The 10,585-nt window shown below is 35.7% G+C and overlaps 1 non-coding gene across 1 annotated transcript; it reads left to right on the forward strand.

Annotated features, from left to right (window-relative positions):
* Positions 1 to 6,519: 6,519 nt before the first annotated feature.
* On the forward strand, positions 6,520 to 6,625 carry LOC128195676 (small nucleolar RNA R71). Its single transcript, XR_008247473.1, has one exon. It is a non-coding gene; the product is annotated as a small nucleolar RNA R71 (small nucleolar RNA).
* The last annotated feature ends 3,960 nt before the right edge of the window (positions 6,626 to 10,585 follow it).

Raw genomic sequence — 10,585 nt, forward strand, 5'->3', positions numbered from 1 at the left:
CCCATAGTGCGTCATCCAACTTCATTGACCAATCCTTCCTGGAAGATGTCATTGTTTTCTCTAGGATACACTTGATTTCCCTGTTTGACACCTCTGCTTGTCCATTGGTCTGTGGATGATAAGGTGATGCAATTTTATGTCGAACTCCATAATGCTCCAAACATTTCTGAAGTTGATCATTGCAAAAGTGTGAACCTCCATCACTTATCAACACTCTTGGGGTGCCGAACCTGCAAAATATATTTCTTTTGAGAAATTTGATCACTGTTTTGGCATCAGCCTTAGAAGTTGTCACTGCTTCAACCCATTTTGTCACATAATCAACTGCAACCAAAATATATTCATTGGAGAAAGAAGATGGAAGTGGTCCTACAAAATCAATTCCCCAACAATCAAAAGCTTCTACTTCCAAAAATAATATTCAGAGGCATTTCATGTCTTTTTGATATTCCACCTGTTCTTTGACAACTATTGCATTGCTGAACATATTTGTATGCATCCTTGAACAAGGTTGGCCAATAAAAACCAGATTGGAGGATTTTTTCAGCTGTCCTCTCACCATTAAAATGTCCACCATAGGAGGAACTGTGACAATGCCACAAAATGTTTTTAGCTTCTTCATTGGATACACACCTTCTTAACAGTTGATCAGCTCCAATTTTGAATAAATGAGGATCATCCCACACATATTGTTGTGCATCTCTCAAGAATTTATTCTTCTAGTGCCAATTAAAATCTTCAGGTATGACTCCTGCAGCTTTGAAATTGGCCATGTCAGCAAACCATGGCCTTTCATGCACCATCATCAGTTTTTCATCAGGAAATTCCTCCTGCACTTCTGATTGAGTATTGGTCACCTCATGATTTACCAATCTGGAAAAATGATCAGCTACAAAATTTTCTTTTCCCTTTTTGTCCTTAATTACCAAATCAAATTCTTGCAACAATAAAATCCATCTAATCAGTCTTGGCTTTGAATCAGATTTGGTTAACAAGTACTTAATTGCAGCATGATCAGTATATACTGTAATAAATGAACGAATCAAATATGCTCTAAATTTTTCCAATGCATATACAATAGCTAACAATTCCTTTTCAGTTGTTGCATAATTGATTTGAGCTTCATTAAGGACTTTGCTAGCATAGTGTATAGCATGAAAAACTTTAGATTTTCTCTGTCCCAAAACAGCTCCTATGGCATAGTCACTAGCATCACACATTAATTCAAAGCCTAAATTCCAATCAAGAGCAATTATCACAGGAGCTGAAACTAACTTTTGTTTTAACAATTCAAACGCATGCAAGCATTCAGCATCAAATTTAAAAGGTGTATCCTTATTGAGTAGATTGCTGAGTGGTTTGGCAACTCTGGAGAAATCCTTGATGAATCTCCTGTAAAAGCCAGCATGGCCTAGAATGTAACATCCCGATTATATAATAATCAATATTATATAATAATGGACATTAACATTCAAATATAGAGAACAGTCGGAGTATGACGTGTAATTAAATGTGAAATTACAGTCATCCAGAAATAAAAGAAACTGAAAATGTAAACTTAAACAGTTGAAAGGATTAAACACTACAAGTGTTCAATCAGGAAATTCTAAGAAGACTACTCCGCAACATCAGCAACTTCCAGCTCTTGCTCCAAGGGAAACTCCGCGACAACATCTGCTCCCATCCAAGTGGATGATCATCGCCAAAGAAACATACCCAAACAGCACATAACAAAAACAATGCAAGGGTGAGCTAGATATAAAAGCATGTTATACATATAGCATGGATAATTCATATAATCATACTTAGTTTCGTATAAAAGAACAATTAGAGCATACTCATTAAACCACAATTCACCTACTTACACGACATGCAAAAGTCATTCAAACATGGTAGACTAACATTACAATACTTGTTACTTTATACCCCGACTTGTTACTTCATAGACAGACTCGTCCGGACTAGAATGTATGTAGAGCTGGGGCGGGTTGTGCACTTGTGATGGCCTCTACTGCTTTGCAAAGCCATTGCCGAGGGGTTTCACCCGACCATACACAAGGTTAGTCCGTTACCGCGGAATAGACCTCCAGTGATAGCGCCTACCCTGGGACCTCCCTCTACTCCCACCACACGCGTCAATCCTCTCTAAGTGAGAATGAAAGACCGTTGGAGTGTAGGGATAACCCCCCATATGGAAGCCTCTTACATTCATTCAATACACCAACTGATCCCACCGAGAGATCTAAATTTCCGATTCAATCCGACCATTTTAAATCTCATGATATTTCTTTTGGATCAACAATGTACATAATAAACCACTTATAACCATACTCTTTCAACCAATCTTGATTACATGAACATGCATTCATAAATTGCAACCGAAATATTTAAATAACATAACTTACTGTTACTTTGAACCTTAACCCCAATTATGACAAATCAGATACCACCATATTATCCCAACAATTCCAACATATCTCATACATTCACATAATTCATGTCATAGATAATATTCCAAACATTAGTACACATAATTCAATCCGAAAGCAAAGGAACTTAAAATTCAACATATTTGTAAAACACTATTTGGACGAGTACTATTCACTGGACACTATTGGACGAACGCTCACTCACTGTTTGGACGAACGCTCAAATAAATGTGTTAAAGACGAACGCTCGCTTCAATATTTAGGACGAACGCTCAACTATTTGGACAAACGCTCACTGCACGAACGCTCTAGGACGAACGCTCATTGGTACGACCGCTTGCTGAGACGAACGCTCACTAGACGAATGCTGGACGAACGCTCAACTATTTGGACGAACGCTCACTATTTGTGAGGACGAGCGCTCAAAGATCAAACCTTGACAAGACCGAACGCTTACTATTTATACCTACAGAAACAAAATCTACTAAGACCGAATGCTAATATCACTAAAACTCAACAAGAACGAATGCTGACGAACTCCTAACAGTATGAGATCGAACGCGCAACTTGGACGAACGTTCAATATCTGGACGAACGTTCTTAGGCATTTGGACGAACGCTTAGCAGGCCTCTTCCTTGGATGAACGTCCAATTCTTAACAAATTGGACGAACGCTAACTGAAAACCATAAATGGACAAACGTTCCTAGCTATTGTGGACGAACGTCCAATTTGAAACCAAATTGGACGAACGCTCTATAATTTGGACGAACGTCCAATTTGAAGCTAAATTGGACGAACGCGCCTGCAGAATTTCAGAATTTGCAGAAACCCAGAAACGAAACCAGAACCCAATTATTCATCCCATTCTTCCCAGATTTGCATCAAATACAACATATATCATCAATTAAACAAAAGATCTAGCTCCCCTTACCTCTCGAAGACCTCCTTGAATCACTTCCAGAAAGTTTGATCTTCTTCCAATCTTTAAGAGTTCTTCACTTCTTCTCCCTGCAAGGACTCCCCTCTCACCAGATGTACATCCCAGCTCCTCCTCTCAGCCCTTCTGAATTTGGTGCAACTTCCACGGTGCTCTTTGGTTGGCTGGAAACGGAAGGAAGGAAGGGCTCCCTTCCTCCTGCTGCTCTTCCGCTCCCTCTCCCATGCCAAAATGAAAAACCCCCTTTCCTCAGCTTCTTCTCTGCCCTTCAATAATGCTCCCCCAATTTAATGAAAAGGTGGGTACCCACCGTGTCCCACCTTCCTAAATTCACGGGTCTTACATAGAAAACTCCTGATACCCTTCACATTGGTTGGTCGGGGAAGTTTTTCTATGATCTCCACTTTGGCCCTATCCACTTCAATTCCCTTAGCAGAGATTTTGTGACCCAACACCACACCTTCAGTGACCACGAAATGACACTTTTCCCAATTCAATACCAAATTGGTATCAACACATCGTTTCAATACAGTATTCAAATTCTCCAAACATTGATCAAATGAAGCACCGAATATGGAAAAGTCATCCATAAAAACTTCTATATTTTTCTCTATCAAGTCAGAGAAAATTGCAAGCATGCACCATTGAAAGGTTGCTGGTGCGTTACACAATCCGAATGGCATTTGCTGGTGCGTTACAGCTATCTGATTGTAACCGGAATATCCATTAAGAAAACAATAAAAAGCTTGTCCTGCCAACCTTTCTAACATTTGGTCCATGAAAGGTAAAGGAAAATGATCCTTCCTAGTGGCTTGATTTAATTTCCTATAGTCTATGCACATTCTCCAACCTGTGACTGTTCTAGTGGGGATTAATTCATTTTTATCATTGCAAACCACAGTCATGCCTCCTTTATTTGGAACTACCTGGACCAGACTGACCTAGGCACTGTCAGAAATGGGATAGATCATATCTGCGTCAAGTAGCTTCATCACTTCTTTCTTGACCACCTCTTTCATGGTTGGATTCAATCGCCTTTGGGGTTGGGCTACAGGCTTAAAATCTTGCTCCATGTGAATTTTGTGCATACAATAGGATGGACTAATCCCTTTCAAATCAGATAAGGTCCAACCTATGGCACCTTCATTGGCTTTGAGAACTGAGATCAACTTCTCTTCTTCAGAAATCGTTAAGGCATTGCTAATCACCACTGGTTTGTTACCTCCGTCTGCAAGAAAAACATATTTTAAATGGGGAGGTAACACTTTCAATTCCAGCTTCTGACTTTCAGTTTTCTTTTCTTGCTGTAATTTTTCATATTGTATTTCATTCAATGCAAGCGCTTCTACTGAAGTAAGGTGTATCAAATATTCATTAACTTTCTTCTCATCTTCTTCTTCCAACTCATCACAAGCACCGATTAAAGCTTTCTCCAATGGACTTGCTTTTGCCAATTGCTTCCTGGCTGCTAGACAAATTTCATCTACCACATCCATTTTGAAACATTGTTGTTTATCGTTAGGATGCTGAAATACTTCAAAAACATTAAAGTTGACTTCATCATCCTGCACTCTGACCTTTAGTTTACCATCATCAACATCAATAATGACCTTAGCAGTCTTCATAAAAGGTCTTCCCAGAATCAGAGGAACTTCAACATCCTCCTCAATATCCATTACCACAAAGTCAACTGGGAACATGAATTTATCAACTTTAACTAAGACATCCTCTACCACACCATAAGGATATTTTAGGGATCTGTCAACTAATTGTAATGTCATTTGTGTAGGCCTTACTTCCAAATCTCCTATCCTTCTTAGCATGGACAAAGGCATCAAATTTATAATAGCTCCCAAATCAAGTAAGGCTTTACCTACTGGCAATGTCCCAATTGTGACTGGAATGGTGAAACTTCCAGGGTCCTTGGATTTTTGAGGTAATGATTTTTGGATTATAGCACTACAACCTGCTTCAAGCTCCACTGTTTCTTCAGAAAATCTTCTTTTCTTTGTCAGGAGCTCTTTCATGAATTTTGCATAAGTTGGCATCTTCTCTATAGCTTCCACAAATGGAATATTAATCTGCAGTCGCTTGAAAATATCCATGAACCTTGCAAACTGCCTTTCCTTATCTCTTTTGGACGGATTTGGAGGGTAAGGTAGGTTCTTCAACTGCGGCACCTGTTTCTCACCTTTCTCCCTCTTTTTCTCCTCATTTCTTTTTATTTCTTCTTTTTCTTTTCTTTTATTCACATACTCACTTTTATTTTTCTCTTCCTCTTCCTCACACTCATTTTTTTCCTTTTCATTTTCTTTTTCCTCCAAACCTTCCTCCTCCACAACAAGATTGTCTCTGATCCCTCTTCCCACAATTTTACCACTCCTGGTAGTAATTGATTTACAATGCTCCTTGGGATTTTTGGGTATTGGCTGAAAAATGACCTGCCTGTTGATCTGATAGTTGTTTAGCCAACTGTCCCACCTGTGTTTCAAGATTCCTTATTGAAGCTTCTGTATTTTTCTGATTGGTCATAGAAGCTTGCATGAATTTTTCTAAAGTATCCTCTAATTTGGTTGTTCTTTCATACACAGAAGGATTTTGTTGTTGATGCTGATAAGGAGGTTGTCTATTTGAAGGACCAACATCTTGTTTCCATCCAAAATTCTGACTTTGATTGTTTCTCCACCCTTGTGAAAAGTTATTGTTGTTAGAGAAATTCCCTGATCTTCCTTGATTACTCACATATTGAACTTCTCCTTCTTGTGGGCTACTTTGATATGAACAATGACCATTGGGATGGTCACCTCCACAGAAGTTACATCTCATGGGTTGTTGACTAGGAGAAGATTGTACTGCTTTTAACTGCTCGGGTAAGTTAGCCATCTGTTTGGTTAATGCTTCCATATGCTGAGTCAGAATTTTATTCTAAGCTAAAATTGCATCTGTTGTGCTGAGATCAAGAATTCTTTTCCGCTGAACTGTTTGTCTGTTATGTTGGGCTTGATGGTCTGTAGATGCTAGTGCCTCAATGATTCTTGTTGCTTGTTCTGCATCTACAGACATCATTGTTCCTCCAGCCGCTGCATCTAATATCATTTTGGTGTCTGGCCTCAAACCATTGTAGAAAATATTCAGTTGAGCAATATCTTCAAAACCATGATTGGGGCATCTCCTCAACAAAGAATTAAATCGTTCCCAAGCTTCACAGAATGGTTCATCTTGTCCTTGCCTAAAAGTAGAAATCTCAGCTTTTGCCTTAATGTAACGAGAAGGTGGAATGAATCTGTTCAAGAATTTATCTTCTACATCACTCCACTTGTTCAGACTCTGGTTGGGATGTGATTTAAGCCATTCCTTTGCTCTACCTGTCAAAGAAAAAGGAAACAAACGCATATATACATGGTCAAGATCTCCTTCTTTAAATCCCATAGTTCCTACCAGTTCATAGAATGTAGAGAGATGAATGTATGGATCTTCATTATCCATTCCAGTGAATTGATGAGAACTGATTAGGCTAAGGAAAGCTGGCTTCATCTCCAACGTTTTGGTGGTGGGCGGTATTACTATGCTAGAAAAATATCTTGGCCCTTATTGCATAGCATAGTCTCCAAGTGTTCTTCTAGGTGGATTTGGTCCTTCTTCCGCCATGTTTTCTGTTTCCTGATGTGTGATGGAAGTATTGGAAGATTTTTCCTTTGTTTTTCCTTGCTTCTTCTTGTTTTTGCCTCTACTTCTTCGAGCGGTTTTTTCTATCTCTGGGTCAAATGCTAATTGATCTTTAGAAACCTGACCTCTTAAGAACATAAATCAAAACAGCTCAACCAAGGATTAGTACAAATGAGAAAATAAAATAAACTATCTAATTAAGAAGAAAAAAATATATATTCACAAAGCTGGATGAGATAACTTTTTTTAAAAATTCAAAAGAAGCCGTTCCCCGGTAGCGGCTCCAAAAATACTTGTTGAACTTTTGGCAAGCGTACCAATAGTCAACTATAGTATAATGATTTTTAAGTAAGAGTGTCGAACCCATGAGGAACAGTTTCGATTAAATAGATAAATTGTTATCTCAAACAGTATATATACAAGGATGTTCAATTTGATTCATGATGGATGTTGATAAATAAAACTACTCTGCGTGAAAGTAAAATAATAACAACAAATAACTTAACGAAGATTAATATGAGAAGTTGGGATTGAATTCATCTATCTCACTCGTCTGCAATCTGGATGAATACAAACATATAGCAACTGAAATTACCAACATTGATGCAACACACCAAAGTCATTTATATCGATTCCTCGCATATAAAATTCATAAGAGCAGTTCCTTGAATATTGATTCCTCACATATCCAACAAACTGTCCAGCATTATATTCAAGTGTTATAAGCAATTGATAAACTGAAATCTATCCCTAGCATCACAGAATATCAAGTATTCTTGCTCAGATCAGAGTTTTAGAAATACTTTCCAGTCAAGTCTAAAATCCACATTCATGAAACTATTGTTCAGGTAAAACCAAGCATTAAGAGTAGAACAAAAATACCAATGTTGAATAAAAACAGAAATGCTATATATAAATATCACCAGATTACATCCGAGTTCGAATCGATTACATTCAATCCCAAGAGAAGAGATCAGCCACTCATGGTAGTGATTGACATTCTAAGAGATGAAGATGAGAATCCTAAAGCTAAAATGGATGAAAACCTCTTTGGGTCGCTCTGTGTCTTCTTTTCTCCGCAGCTCTCCCCCTTTTTTCTTTCTTTCTGCTTCGTAAGTATATAAACTGCCCGAATTCTCGCTTAAGCGAGAAGAAACTTCTTGGAGAAGATAATCATTCTCGCTTAAGCGAGAATGACTTTTAAGGTAATGGCTTCCTGGACAAGTCTAGCTTAAGCGAAATCATTCTAGCTTGGGCGAAATGTTGCAGGATTTTCTCTTCTCTCTTAGTTTACCTGAAATGTATACAAACTAGGGATCAAATGATTTCCTTTTACTCAACAACTCAGAAACATGTGATTACATTTCATCTTTCTTAGATTGAGGAAAATTGATACAAATGTACTCAATTTAAAACATAAGTGCTAAAATTTCATATGAAAATTAACTACTTTTTTGCACTTATAAGTTATCTACTTGGACACTCCTTTTGTCGCCTTCATTTTCATGCTTTCCAACTCGCACATGAGTGTTTGAAGTCATTTTTGTTTCACTTAGTCATCCACCTTATATGCTTTCTTTAATACATCCCTTAGTTCTTTTTAAAGATTTGACAATTGCAATCTTTTCAAAACTGGACTCATCAACAACCTGATACAATATGTATAGGGTTGTCTTGTCCTTCACGTATGCTACTTTCAATGCATTCAACTGATCAAATAAACCAATTATTAGTGTTTGCTGCTCTTCGTGACCATTTTCCACCACCTCCCAATTGTCTTGGGAACCAATAAGAGCATTCATTTGGAGACTCCAATCATCATAGTTAATCGCCTTTGTCAACTAGGGTAGGGACACATTATTTGTAAGTATAATCAACTCACTCTCTCCTTATAAAACACTCAAGCTCTCTCTAGCTCTATTTTTATTTCCACGTGGACATTCAAACTAACTAGCTCTGATACTACTTTGTAAACAACAAACCTCTTTTATGAAAAAACCTCTTGTTGTTGTTGTGTTATTTATGTATCAACAATACAATTTATAGACCTATATTATTGTCACTGTTATACTTAAAACAAACCTAATACAACAAATACATTAATTATCTATAATAACTAATATATTAGCTACCCATAACAACTAATACATTTAAGTTTATTCTAAATCTAACACAACCTATGTAACCATAGTTAAGAGTGTCTCTGTAACTACCATCGTTACCATCATTAGGGTCATCACCTTTTCGTCTGCTACTACCAGTGAAAGAAAGTTGCAATGAAGAGAAAAAAACATAGTTATAGTGAGAAGGAAGACAAGTACTCTCAAGAGAAAAAAACTGTGCTTGCTACCTATCGCAAACCTTTTATATTTCTAATAATAGGAGCAACTTCTTTATAGCATGACAAAATACAATTTTTTAGCAGTTTAGAATGAAAAACATAATTAATTCATTATTATTTATACATAGATAAACATGTATCTACCAAAATGTTGAATAAATGTTTATGCATGGTAAAATTTAAGGTGTATATTCACATAACACAACAAAAACACTATTGGGGTGCTTTTTCTTTTTAAATTGCCAAAATGAAAGGAAAAAAATTATAAAAGTGTTTAAGTTATACTAATGTAATATGACTTTAGAAAAATAATTCTTTGACACACTTAAATCCTTTATATTTATTTGACATTATTCTTTCTTATTTTTAACTTTCTTATTTCTTGAAAAAATATAAAAATTTATATTTTTATGACTATTTTACCCTTATACTCTGTGTCAAATGAATGTAAAAGTATGTCATTGTAATATTATTCCATAACTTTATTGTGAAGAAAGATGTTAAGATAACATAACTTTAATTCAAAAAAATTTTAAAATTGAAGTTGTACTAAATTAATAGGATTTTAGTAAAGCATTTTAAACTCAAATTATGTCAACTTAATACAATTTTTACAAAAATTAAATTAAAATCATGCTAACTTTAACCCAATTTTATTTTAAAATGCACTAAACTAAAGCATGACTTCAACTTTAAAAATTACATTAAATTAAAATCATATTACTTTTGACACGACTTATTCACTTTTATAATTTTAGTAATTTTAAAAAAAATTGAACCATTTTATATTTTGTCCACATAAAACATTTTGTATCGCAAGCAATATAAACACTTTATGGTTTTTTAAATATTAAAATCAAATTAATAAACAAAAACGAAACAACTACAAAAATTAAAAAATATATATTCTTAATGGAATGAAATCAATTTTAAGATTTTATGTTAAAAATAATTTCAGTTCAAATCGAACCAAACTCTATTTTGTATTTAATAATATTATTCAATAGTATATATTGTAAAGCCACGAATTCACTAACTTTTAATTAAAAAAATCTGATAACACATAAAAAAAAAGAAACTTAGAAATGGTAAAATATATATTAAAAGAGTTTAAATTATTTTTAATAAAAAATTAAAAGGTGTTAAAATACTTTTAATCGAAAACTAATTTTACCTACAGAACGTAAAACAGAGAGGGAGATAAAGAAAA

The sequence above is a fragment of the Vigna angularis genome, chromosome 2 (assembly GCF_016808095.1).
Source record: "Vigna angularis cultivar LongXiaoDou No.4 chromosome 2, ASM1680809v1, whole genome shotgun sequence".
Classification (NCBI taxonomy): domain Eukaryota; kingdom Viridiplantae; phylum Streptophyta; class Magnoliopsida; order Fabales; family Fabaceae; genus Vigna; species Vigna angularis.